Here is a 13,730-nt window from a genome sequence, read left to right on the forward strand (position 1 = left end):
ATTGTAAATGTTTTAACAGCGGCTAGAATTGTATTTACGAAGAACTGGAAAAATGACAAAATATTTATGCAGGAGGAAGATATTAAAAAAATTATGGACTGTGCTGAAATGAGTAAACTGACATTTGAAATTAGAGAACAAGAAGACAAGCAATTTTATATGATATGGGATTTGTTTTATCAATGGTTAGATAAAAAGACATGGTAAGGTAACAGAATAGATAATTTTGTTATAGAAGTTTAATAGACTGATATAAAATATAATGTACACATATATAACCATTGGATGGCAGCATAATATAATATTGATGGAATAAATAGCAGGATAATTAATAATTGATAAATAGATAAGCATATCTTAGTTTGACTGTGAGATTGATATAAATTGTGAACAATGATTATGAAAGGATTGCACAAAAGATTCTAAACCAACTGACACACTGTATGTACAAAATGGAAGATGGTTTTATGTTTTTTTTAATGTATTGTCTGTGTATGTTTGTCTTAAAATTAAAAAAATAAAAATAAAAAAAGAATAAAAAAAGATATATCAAAAGACAGTTTATTTTATGCATTTAATACCTAAATAAGAATAAGAGGTACACAAAACTAGATTTTGTTACAAGTTTTACAATATGAATGAAAAACTATACAAAACTACACAAGAGTTTTACAATATGAATGAAAAACTATACAGAATTATACAAGTTTTACAATATGAATGAAAAACTCTACAAAACTATACAAGTTTTACAAAATGAATAAAAAACTATTAAATAATACCTGACAAAAAATAAACCTTATGTTGTTATCTCCCAATTGCTGTTTGATTAGTGTCCTCCTCACTTTCACTTTTCTTCAGTTTTATTGGAGCATCATCAGCAGTGTGATTTACTTGTAAGCATTTTTGGCTATAAGAATAGGGCCCCAGGCCTTTAGAGGTAGGCCAATTAAACTAACAGTCATTATGTTTGCTATATTGCAAACTGTCAGGTGATTTTCTTTCTTTTTTTTTTAAACAAATTTTATTGATTTTTAAAGACATACAAAACATAAGACATAAGAACATAAAACCTCTTTTCTGAAAGTTATTTGTAAATTTTAACAAAACAAATAAAACATTTTATACACCATTGACACATCTCCTTTTAGACACATACATATCCTTTCAAGTTTCTCATTATTTCTCCCTTTACTTTTATTCAATTATATTTCTTTTCTTATATTTATCTATTTTATATGTTTTTATTCAGTATACTTATTTTTCCTTCTGACTTACTTTATTCTGTTCTATCTTTTATTCTCAATTGTCCTCTTCTAACATTCCTCCAAGGTTTTATTAACTCAATCAAACATAAAACACACAAAAACACAAAACATAGAAACATAAAAAACATCTTTTCTGAAAGTTGCTTAGTCCCGGGTTACAATTCTTGGTACAGACACAAATTCAGATTCAGATTCATTTTGTATACAATTCCATATCTTATTACCATTTTCAATTTTCTATACAGCTTCTCATCTCTTTTAAATTTTCTTAGCTTTATTTTATTTATCTCATCTCAGTTCAAATCATAATATTTATTATTCTTTGTCTGTTCTTTGTCTGCCCCAGGCCTTTAGAGGTAGGCCAATTAAACTAACAGTCATTATGTTTGCTATATTACAAACTGTCAGGTGATTTTCTTTTTGGAACATATGATGTTCATTTTTGAAAAACCCCTTTCTGCTTCTGCTGAACTTACAGCAATTGTTCTGACAACATTTTTAGCTTTTTGAATACTGTCAGGAATTGCATATTTATTGGAATCTTTTAAAACATTTTCTACAAAATCTCGAGAATTATTAATATTAATTTCGTAGTCCATTCCATGCCAAGAGTCCTTCTTTTAAGTAATGCAGTCCATGGTCCAGGAAACCAAAGTTTTCTTGGTGACACCAACCCTTTAGCCAGTGGTTTATTTCTAGATATTATTTCTAGTCCTGCTCAAGCTGGAGACCTTACAGAACTTCAGACAAATGGTTTTCCAGACTTTTCAAAAAGCTTCCAACTTCTGAAGACAAGCGGTTCCACTGGTTTATTGTTCTGTCAGAAATTGCTCCTTAGATCTAGGAGAACTAACTATTAATTAATTAGACAACAAGACAAGAATCAATAGATGGAAACTAATCAAAGAGAGGAGCAACCTAGAACTAAGGAGAAATTTCCTAACAGTGAGAACAATCAACCAGCCTTGCCTTCATAAGTTGTGGGTGCCCCATTGCTGGAGGTTTTCAAGAAGAGACTAGACAGCCACTTGTCTGAAATGGTATAAACTCTTCTGCTTGAGCAGGGAGTTGGACTAGATGATCTCCAAGTTCCTTTTCAACTCTTCTATTCTATGTTCTATTAATAATTAGCAGGGAGAAGCAGGCCCATGGGAGTAGCTGAGAAAGAATGGCAGAATCTCATGTGGACAAGTAATGGTTGAAAATGGAAGGTTCCAGCCTTTTAAAAAAGACAAACCAATATGGAATCCTGTAGATTTACAGTCTTTTTAGATTCCAGCCTGGATAAACTGTTAATAGACTGACAGAAAGATTTTTCTAGCTCATAACAGCTATAACAGTAACTCTTATTATTACCAGAGATTTGGGAGCCTTAGGTTATCAATGGTGTAAACAATCTTTCCCCCCTCATTATTCTTGTTTTCTCTTGAGATATTCTGCGTCTGCTAGAGTTGAACTGAATGCATGAAGTTCAAGTGGATTGTGGAGTTTATTTACATCCAATGCCTGTCTCTTAAATTAATATTGCCCTTCTCCCAAATGCCATCGAGTACATGTCTGAGTAATCCAATATCCCCATTACTTTTACAGCACTACTATGTCAACAACGTGTGGCCTTTACCCAGACACCTTGCTTTCCTTACTAGCTTCAACATTTGTAGTATCTTAGCTAAGAGAAAATGGTTAACTTGTAAGTTAGAAGGCTTTATGATTTTGTGCCACATTCAACCCAAAAATAAAAATAAAGATCTTTTATGGCTATCAGATTTGGCATGCAAACATCCAAGAGAATAGAATTCAGTGTAAGCGCGTTCATGTTTTTTTCTGTATCTCTTTTAATATAACAGAATAACAGAATAGCAGAGTTGAAAGGGACCTTGGAGGTCTTCTAGTCCAGCCCTCTGCTCAAGCATGAAACCCAATACCATTTCAGAGAAATGGTTGTCCAATCTCTTCTTAAAACCCTCCATGTCGGAGCACCCACAACTTACGGAGGTAGGTCATTCTAACTGTCAGGAAATTTCTTCTTAGTTCTAAATTGGATCTCTCCTAGATTAGTTTCCATCCGTTGCTTCTTGTCCTGCCTTCAGGTGCTTTGGAGACTAAACTGACCCCCTCTTCTTTGTGGCAGCCCCTGAGATATTGGAACACTGCTATCATGTCACTCCTAGTTCTTCTTTTTGTTAAAGTAGACATGCCCAATTCTTGTGATCGTTCTTCATATGTTTTAGCCTACAGTCCCCTAATCATAATTGTTGCTCTTCTCTGCACTCTGTCTTGAGTCTCAATATCTTTTTATATTGTAGCAACAAAAACTGGGTACAATATTCCAAGCGTACTCTGAGATGCATTGAAAGACAGATGTAAAATACAATTTGCTAAGAAAATTGTAAGAAAAACAAAGAACTGTCAACTAAAGGCACATAACAGAAATTTAAATCCTAACGCAATATTCCTGGTTCAACAATTTATTCACCTTTTGCACAAATAGAAGATTTCCTGAAACAAAGCTATCCTTTCTTTCAAGGTTTTTGGATTGTTCCAGCTTGGGATTCTAAACTTTTTTCAGAGGCAATTGGAGAGATAAGAGACTTTATTTCATATCCAATCTCTTCCCTCAACTTCTCTAGCCTTGGTTTAAAAGCCAAATATTTTTTCTATTTTCAGCAACATTAAAAAATATAAGTATTTGATTTTCTGTATGACCTCCAGTCTGGCATGCAATTTACCTTCATAATAGCCCCCTACTCCAGTAGCTAGATTGATTAGGTTATTTTTCTAGGCAAAATGGATTTAAGAATAAATAAGCCAGAAGGACATTATAGTGCCAAATTTAGGGTGCTGAATATGCCTATTCCAAACTTTATTTAAGCACTCAATCATGGAAGTAATAGTTCAAATTCTTAATTTATTTATTATCCAGCATTGAATAATATCCTGTTTTACTATGAAATGTATCAGTACCCAAAACAATGGTTTGTTTTAAGCATGTTTTCTGGTACAAACCAGAGTAATTTTTGTAGACAGGTAATCCTGATTTTGATCCATTCATCTTTGTTTTAGCTGAAGACAGTTCTGGTCAGCCATTAACAAACCATAGCTGTGAATTGATTACTGATGTTAAACAACTACTGCATTATATCAAAAACAAACAAAGCATATTGTAGTTTAACATATTACGTGACAGAGATAATATATATTTTCAGATGAAGAAATGAAGGATAAATGTTTTTCAAATGTTAACTAAATTGTGGAGTCCTTGGTGCTGCCTGAGCTTGGTTGTTTGCTTTCAGAGTTCAGTTATCCAATTGGGAACATCATCAATAATATGACAATTGTAGCCCAGGCATCAGAAAAATAAGCAGTAAGGAGTAAGAAATGAGACTAAGGAGGAAAATCTGCCTGGTCTTTTCTGCTCAAACTTTAAAAATAGAAGCAATCAAATAGAAGGATGGCAGACAAAGCTAAATAAAGAGAAAAGCAGGAGGGCAGGAACCCAATTTGCACAGAGGCTGTCAAAGTGGTTAAACGTGCTTCTCTATCTCTGCATTCCATATCCAAATTCTTTATTGCTCTGAATGTCCTCCCTTTGAAACTTGAAATTTGTAACTACCAGTGAGACACCCTAACTACTTTCCATTGAGATGTGCAAAGGTGAAATTCAAGACAGCAGCTTGGACTTTGATTGGGCCCATTTTGACTACCCAAATAGCCCTCCATCAAAACATAATGTTTCCCAGGATAGTTCAGGCTGCTAAAATTGAAAGCCCCTAATGCTGGCAGTGAATCTTCCCCTAGCGTGAATTCCCTACTGAGAGCTTCTGTAGGGAATAATCTCAAGCAGTCAGCCATCTATCTCTGAAAATCAGTGTCGGTTAAACAAAATTTTCATTTCATTCTAAAATTTCAACTTATCTCCAAGGTTATGGGATTTTATTTTATTTTATTTTTTGGTGTAGGATAGCAGTGATAATAACCTGCGAGAGTCTTAGCCATATGCAAGCATTATTCTGACTCATGTATTTTAAAGTGAAAGATAACTAATGAGCAACTTTACAGGTGAAACCACATATACAAAATTGTCCTCCTCTTGTATTTTACTGCTGGGTGTGTGAGGTTAGGGTGGGGGCAGTTTGAAAAGTCAGGCTGTGAGTGTGATTAAAGTACAACCCCCTTTTAATGTGTGCCCCTATTTTCTATTTTAGTTTATCTTCTACAAAGATATTTTTTTTCTTTTTCAAAAAACTGTTTATTTATCTACTGTGCATACATGCGGTACATTTCTCCATTGCTTTGGGCTCTTGTGGCCCTTAAACAGTCATTCTCAACCTGATTTCCTCCTGATGAGTTGGAAGATTCTTATAATCTTGCTTCTTTCACACCTGCAGGCTGAAAATGTTAGCTGAACCCATCTGGAGGGCATTGGGTTGGGCAAGGCTGCTTTAATCTATAAAAAGGGTTGCTAATGTCCAACTTGCACATTATGCCAGTAAGATTTCAACAAAAATTGTTGTTAGTCATGAAGTCATGTCTGAATCCTGAGGGACTTTAATCACACTGAATCCTTTGTTTTGCTTTAGGTACTCTAATCTTATGCCACTCAGACAGTGGTGGCAGAGGTGGCATACAGCAGGTTCTGACCAGTTCTGGAGAACCGGTAGCGGAAATTTTGAGTAGTTCAGAGAACCAGGAAATACCACCTCTGACTGGAGATTTTACAGTATCCTTCCCCTGCCACGCCCACCAAGCCACACCCACAGAACTGGTAGTAAAAATTTTTGAATCCCACCACTGAGTGGTGGGATTCAAAATTTACCACCACCGGTTCTGTGGGCATGGCTAGGTGGGCATGTGACTGGATGGGCGTGGCCAACTTGACATCACTCATAACAAGGTGGGGTGTCACTTTGCTGTGAGTGATGCTGCAGACCGAGCTATTGCCTACGTACCTTACCTTTCCATCTCCCTCCCGCCCTTGGGCTGACAAAACAAGGAGAAAGAGGAGAAGACTTGCCAAACTTTTCTGCCTCCCTTCACAGCAGAGCCGCTCGGAAGGCAGCTCCTGTGCCCAGCCTGTCCCTTTATAGTCCCCCTTCCCCACACAGTGAAGTACCTTAAAGGTCCTGCTGCCTTCTGAGCAGCACCAGAGCGAAGGGAGGCAGAAAAGTAATTCACCCAAGTCTCCTCTTCCTTTTGGGGCATACACAGCGTGTGCACACATCTCACGGCACACGTGAAGTCAGAACTTTCTGCAAGGAGACAACGCATGGGAGCCACGAGTCCCTCCAGCACCGCAAGATGTGTGCACGCTCTGTCTATGCTCAAAAAGGAGGAGGAGACTTGGGTGAACTTTTCTGCCTCCCTCTCTTCTGACACACACTGGCCAGGCAGGTGAGCAGCATCACATGGGGCAGAAGTGTCCTCCCAGCGCAGGCTCAGCGATGCAGCTTCTCCAGGAAGCCAGGGGGAGAACACTCTCCCATCCCCCCAGCCAGTGCAGGCTCAGCCATGTGGCTTCCCTGGGAAGCCAGGGGGGGAGAATGCTCTCTCATTCTCCCAGCCAGTGCAGCCATGCGGCTTTAGCCGGTGGCGAAGGAAGCCAGGGAAACCTGGGGATGGTGTGGTGGGGAACAGCGCAGTGGCCTAGGCCAGCCCAGGAGTCAGCACTTGACCGAGGCTTGAGGCAGAAGCAGATAAGCCAGACCGGGAGTCAACTTGACTGGGGCTTTTGCAATCACTCACTTAGGGAGATCAGGGCTACAGCAGAAGGTTATGGAGGGCAATTTATGCCACCAGATAAAGACCGAATGCACCAATTATCACATTAAACAAGAGGAAAACCTTCTAAGCACCAATTCCACCCGTGCTTTTTACAATTTTGTAAACAACAAACCAAAAGACTCAAGGTCCATCCCTCCTTGATAGGACCTGATGGTAAAGACTGCAACGACGACACCATTAAAGCCAACATCTTTAACACATTCTTCGCTCAGTATTTGTAAACAGCAATGGATCATGCCCAGTATTTCCTAGCCGTACCACAGATAACAACAATGATCTAATACATATCGATTTCACAGAAGACAATGTTGAAAAAGCACTACGCAACCTAAAACCATCTCTATCTATTGGACCGGATGGAATATGTGCCTACTTCTTAAGAAAGCTATCCACTGCCATAGCCAAACCTCTAAGCATAATCTTTGAAAAATCTTTCAGAACCAGCTCCTTGCCTAACCTATGGTCACAAGCCACAGTCATCCCCATCTTCAAAAAGGGAGACCCAAGCCTAGTTGAAAATTACAGGCCAATCTCCTTATGCTGCGTCACCTGTAAAGTCATGGAATCAATTATTAACCAATCCATCATCCTCCACTTAGAGACAAACAACCTACTCTCCAATAAACAATTTGGTTTCAGAAAAAAACTATCCTGTAATCTGCAACTCTTACACTGCAAAAACATATGGACGACACAACTCGACCAGGGCAAAGCAATAGACACAATCTACATAGACTTCTGTAAAGCCTTTGATTCAGTGGTACCACGACAAACTACTCCTAAAAATAAAATCCTATGGTATCTCTGGACAACTGAATAACTGGATAGAAGCATTCCTGTCAAACAGACAACAAATGGTCAAAATCGGGAGCGTACTATCAAATCCAGTACCTGTCAATAGTGGTGTTCCCCAAGGCAGTGTTCTAGGACCAACTCTCTTCATACTCTAGATAAACGACCTCTGTGATCATATTAAGAGCAATTGCGTTCTCTTCGCTGATGATGTAAAGCTGTTCAATACCACAGACAATACTGCTACCCTACAAAAGATCTTGACTATGTATCAGAGTGGTCAAACAAATGGCAACTTCAAATCTCAACAAATAAATGCTCTGTCTTACATATTGGCAAAAAAATCAGAAAATAAAATACAAGCTGAATAGTCAAGATCTTGTTGATGACTCAAGCTCTGTAAAGGACCTTGGAATACTCACCTCTAATGATCTAAGTGCTAGAGCCCACTGCAACTACATAGCCAAAAAGGCATTAAGAGTTGTTAACCTAATCCTACGTAGCTTTTTCTCTGGTAATATCACACTACTAACCAGAGCATACAAAACATTTGCTAGAATACAGTTCATCAGTCTGGAACCCACACTACGTATCTGATATTAGCACAATTGAGAAAGTCCAGAAATATTTCACAAGAAGAGTTCTCCACTCCTCTACTCGTTGTAGAATACCTTATGCCACCAGACTTGAAATTCTTGAACTTGAAAACCTTGAATTACGCCGGTCTTCGGTCTGACTTAAGCATGGTATATAAAATCATACATTGCAATGTCCTACCTGTCAATGAATACTTCAGCTTCAACCATAACAACACAAGAGCACACAATAGATACAAACTCAAAGTAAACCGCACCAAACTTGATTGCAGGAAATACGACTTCAGCAATAGAGTGGTCAATGTCTGGAATACTCTACCCGACTCTGTAGTCTCTTCCCCAAACCCCAAAAACTTTAACCTTAGACTGTCTACTATTGACCTCACCCCTTTCCTAAGAGGTCTGTAGGGCGTGCATAAGCGCGCACCAACGTGCCTACCATCCCTGTCCTATTGTTTCTCTTATTCTTTTATTTTTCTTATATGTACCCATTTCATGTATTCACAACTATGTATACATTTATACTTATTATCTTGTAAACAATTGGCAAATCAAATAAATAAATAAATAAATAAATAAAGGGCAAGATTAGCAATGGTGTGGTGGGTGAGATGAGGAGTGACTTGGTGGGGCTGGGTGAGCGGGCGAGTGGGTGGGTGGGATGAGCAGTCAGGTGGGGCAGGGGTAATTGGTGGGCAGGGTGAATGGAGGGCAGGGTGGGGTGAGCAGGTGGGCAGGGGTGAGTGGAGACTGGGTGGGCTGGGGCGGGCCAGCCAGGGTGGTCTTTGCCAGTTCTACAAACCACTTAAATTTTTCCCTGGGTGACTGGGTGGCTGGGCGGGCCAGCCAGGGTGGTCTTTGCCAGTTCTACAAACCACTTAAATTTTCCCTAGTGGTTTGCCAGAACCAGTCCAAACTGGCTGAATACCACCCCTGCATTCAGACCTTAAAAAAATTGAGGACTAAAAACTCAGCTTTCAACTCTCATCCTTTGGGGGTTGATGAGAACATTTGGAATTCTGAGAACCTGTTTTGGGACTCTCAGTTCGGGGCTGTCATGGAGATAGTTTATTCATGGAATAGTTGAATGAGTGGTGAGTTTAAGCAGTTTATTAGACTTCCAGCTGACAGCCTCTTAGATCTCCCCTCCTTCAGGAGGCTGTCTCTACTAGTCTTGTGGGATGAGCAGTCAGGTGGGGCAGGGGTAATTGGTGGGCAGGGTGAATGGAGGGCAGGGTGGGGTGAGCAGGTGGGCAGGGGTGAGTGGTGACTGGGTGGGCTGGGGCGGGGCCAGCCAGGGGTGGTCTTTGCCAGTTCTACAAACCACTTAAATTTTTCCCTAGTGGTTTGCCAGAACCAGTCCAAACTGGCTGAATACCACCCCCTGCATTCAGACCTTTAAAAAAATTGAGGACTAAAAACTCAGCTTTCAACTCTCATCCTTTGGGGGTTGATGAGAACATTTGGAATTCTGAGAACCTGTTTTGGGACTCTCAGTTCGGGGCTGTCATGGAGATAGTTTATTCATAGAATAGTTGCATGAGCAGTGAGTTTAAGCAGTTTATTAGACTTCCAGCTGAGAGCCTCTTAGATCTCCCCTCCTTCAGGAGGCTGTCTCTACTAGTCTTGCTTACTTTTCACCTTTTTCTGGACAGATGTGCATACTTCCAAATAAGGAGCTAGGCTGTAGCTGCCTATCACATCTATGCCCTAAGAAAGCTTATGAGGTTTGTTTTGGTATTTGAAGAAATGAAAACAATGTTAGAGGCTGATGCATTGTATTGTGGTAGCTTTTGCTAGTATTTTGCTACTTGAGATAAAATGGAAAGGATATAATTCACAATGGGAAGCCAAATTTTTGGGTTGTGTGGCAAGCCTATGATTACACACTTAGTATCAAAACCAGATTGTAAGCCTAACATTATTGTGGTTGGTTGCACAGTCAGCCAGATGTTTAGACTAGAATTGGCATTTTTATACACCTATTGAATCCTTTCCAAGGATCTGGAATAGGCAGGTTTAGAGGTGGTATTCAGCAGGTTCTGACCAGTTCTGGAGAACCGGTAGTGAAAATTTTGAGTAGTTCAGAGAAACAGTAGCAGAAATTTTGGGTAGTTCAGAATACCACCTCTGATGGCCCCGCCACCATCTATTCTCTGCCTCCCGAGTCCCAGCTGATTGGCTGGGTCTTCTTTTGTTTCCCTGCACAGGAGAATGGAGCTGGAAAGCAGGTTAGTAGAGTGGGAAGAGAATGGGGAATGTATGAAAGATGTTGGCTTTCATGGTGTCATCGTTGCTGTCTTTACTTTAGGTCCTATCAGGGGTGGGATGGACCTTGAGTCTTTTAGTTTGTTGTTTACAAAATTGTAAAAAGCGCGGGTGGAATTGGTGCGTAGAAGGTTTTCCTCTTGTTTAATGTGATAATTGTTGCATTCAGTCTTTATCTGGTGGCATAAATTTTTGTATCGGCTTTTGAAGTTGGCAACATGACCAGATTTGTTTTTCCGCCAGAGTGATCTTTTTTTGGATTGAAGTTTCCTTATTGTTATGGGTAATCTGTTTTTTTTTGTTTGTTTTGGGAGTTGTTATATAGTTTGATGACTCTTTTGACTTCAAGTAAAAATATGTTGTAATGTTCTTCAACAGTATTGCATCCAGTGAATAGAGATTGCCAATCAAGGGATGAGAGATCGTTGTCTATAAGATCATAGTTGCCTTTTTTGAAGTTATAATTGGGGATTATGTCATTGTGATTATTTTTCTGTGGGCGTATGTTGAGACAAAAGTCAATCATATCGTGGTCACTGTTGGAAAAGGGTTCTTTAGTATGTATTCCATAAATTAAATTCAAACTATTGCAGAAGATGAGATTGAGGCAATTGTTAAGTCTAGTATTGTTGGTTACTAGTTGTTCCAGTCCCAGATTTGTAACAGCATTGTAGAAGGTTGCATGTATGGGTTCAGTTGTACATTCGTTTAGGGTACAGTTAATATGAGGTAGATTGAAGTCACCAAGAAAGATAAAAGCATGTGGGCAGGATGTTGCCCATGTTAGTAATGAATTTAGCTTGTTCACATGTTCGATGTCATAATCAGGTGCTCTGTAACATAGTAAGAATCGAAATGTGATATTTAAGGATAGTTCACAGATGATGGTCTCAGGAAGAGCAAGCTCCTGGGTAACTTGGATGTTTTTAGTATAAATTCCAAAATTTTTCTTGTCCTGGCTATATCTATTTTGAATTTGCAGATAAGCCCACCAGTCTATTTGTAGCCCTTGTTCTTGGAGATCTTACCATGATTTTAAAGTTCCTTGCGCATCAAGAAGGTCTTTGTATTTTATCATTTTATTAAGATCTAGATTATTTGGATGTATCATCGCCTCCATCATTGAGATCCAGATTGGGATTTTTGAATAATGTTTTTTTTTTGTTCCAATTAGCCAATAAGGAATCTCTAATTATATGTCTGTGGAAATACTTTTGCTTAATTTTTCCAGTGTCCCATAAAAATGTGTGCCATCCTCTCTGTAAATCATGGCCTTCTAAAAATAAGGATGACTAGCTGGAGAGGCATGGCATCCTACTGTCTGTCATCTGAAATCTATCTGACCACAGTGGTACACAAACATTACCACGTGGACCACCAGTTGAGGCTATTTTGTCTTGCCAAGCTGAACAAAAGAACTTTACAGAATACAATTTGGAAAGGGAGAAAAAAAGGAGATAGTATTGAACAGATGTGTACAATATGCATGCAATAGTGTGTTAAACTTCCATGAACCAATATGCAATTATTACTAAAGGGTGTCTGGTTTCTAATTAAAAAAAATCACCTGTCTACACCTGATCCACAGAACCAATTTAAGAGGCTAAAAATGGGGAACTTTTCCTCTGCCTCATCCTGGTAGTCCTCTTCACATTGGGGTGCTAATCCTCCCTCCAATTCCAGCTGCCTTTTGTGATCCTTTCCCCACGTATCTTACGTCGACTTGGTGGATGCCTGCTAATCTCTCCCATTTTTGTACACCTGGAGCTTTCCTGGACACCTCTCCTTTTATTCTTTATTTATTTTATTTGTCAAGCATGTATTAGATAACAGATATAATTAGAAGATGATTATGATTACATGAATGGGTATGAATTAAAGGGGACATTAGGACAGGAATGGTAGGCACGTTGGTGTGCTTTTGCATGCTCCTTACAGATCTCTTAGGAATGAGGTGAGGTCAACAGTAGACAGTCTAAGGTTAAAGTTTTGGGGGTTTGGGGAAGAAAACACAGAGTCAGGTAGTGCATTCCAGACATTGTTAACTGTGTTGCTGAAGTTGTATTTTCTGCAATTGAGTTTGGAGCGATTCACCTTAAGTTTGTATCTATTGTGTGCTCTGTATTGTTGTGGTTGAAGCTGAAGTAGTCATTGACAGGTAAGACATTGTAACAGATAATTTTATGTACTACACTTAAGTCAGACCCAAGGCGGCATAGTTCTAAGTTGTCTAAGCCCAAAATCCATCCCATCCCTGAAAGGACCTAATGGTAAAGACTGCAATGATGACACCATTAAAGCCAACCTCTTTAACACATACTTTGGCTCAGTATTTACAAACAGCAATGGATCATGCCCAGTATTTCCTAGTCAAACCACAGACAACTACAATGATCTAATACATATTGATTTTACAGTAGACAATGTTGAAAAAGCACTATGCAATCTAAAACCATCTCTATCTATTGGACCAGACGGAATATGTGCCTACTTCTTAAAAAAGCTATCCACTGCCATGCCAACCTCTAAGCATAATCTTCGAAAAATCTTTCAGGACCAGCTCCTTGCAAAAACTATGGTCACAAGCCACAGTCATCCCCATCTTCAAAAAGGAGACTCCAGCCTAGTTGAAAATTACAGACCAATCTCCTTATACTGCATCACCTGTAAAGTCATGGAATCAATTATTAACCAATCCATTATCCTCCACTTGGAGACAAACAACCTACTCTCTAATAAACAATTTGGTTTCAGAAAAAAACTATCCTGTAATCTGCACTCTTACACTGCAAAAACATATGGACTACACAACTCGATCAGGGCAAAGCAATAGACGCAATCTACATAGACTTCTGTAAAACCTTTGATTCAGTGGTACACAACAAACTACTCCTAAAAGTAAAATCTTATGGTATCTCTGGACAACTGCATAACTGGATAGAAGCATTCCTGTCAAACAGACAACAAATGGTCAAAATTGGGAGTGTCCTATCAAATTCTGTACCTGTCAATAGTGGTGTCCCCC

This window comes from Notechis scutatus, chromosome 1 (genome assembly GCF_049901735.1).
Source record: "Notechis scutatus isolate UNSWTSFEM ecotype Mainland chromosome 1, rNotScu1.2, whole genome shotgun sequence".
Lineage (NCBI taxonomy): Eukaryota > Metazoa > Chordata > Lepidosauria > Squamata > Elapidae > Notechis > Notechis scutatus.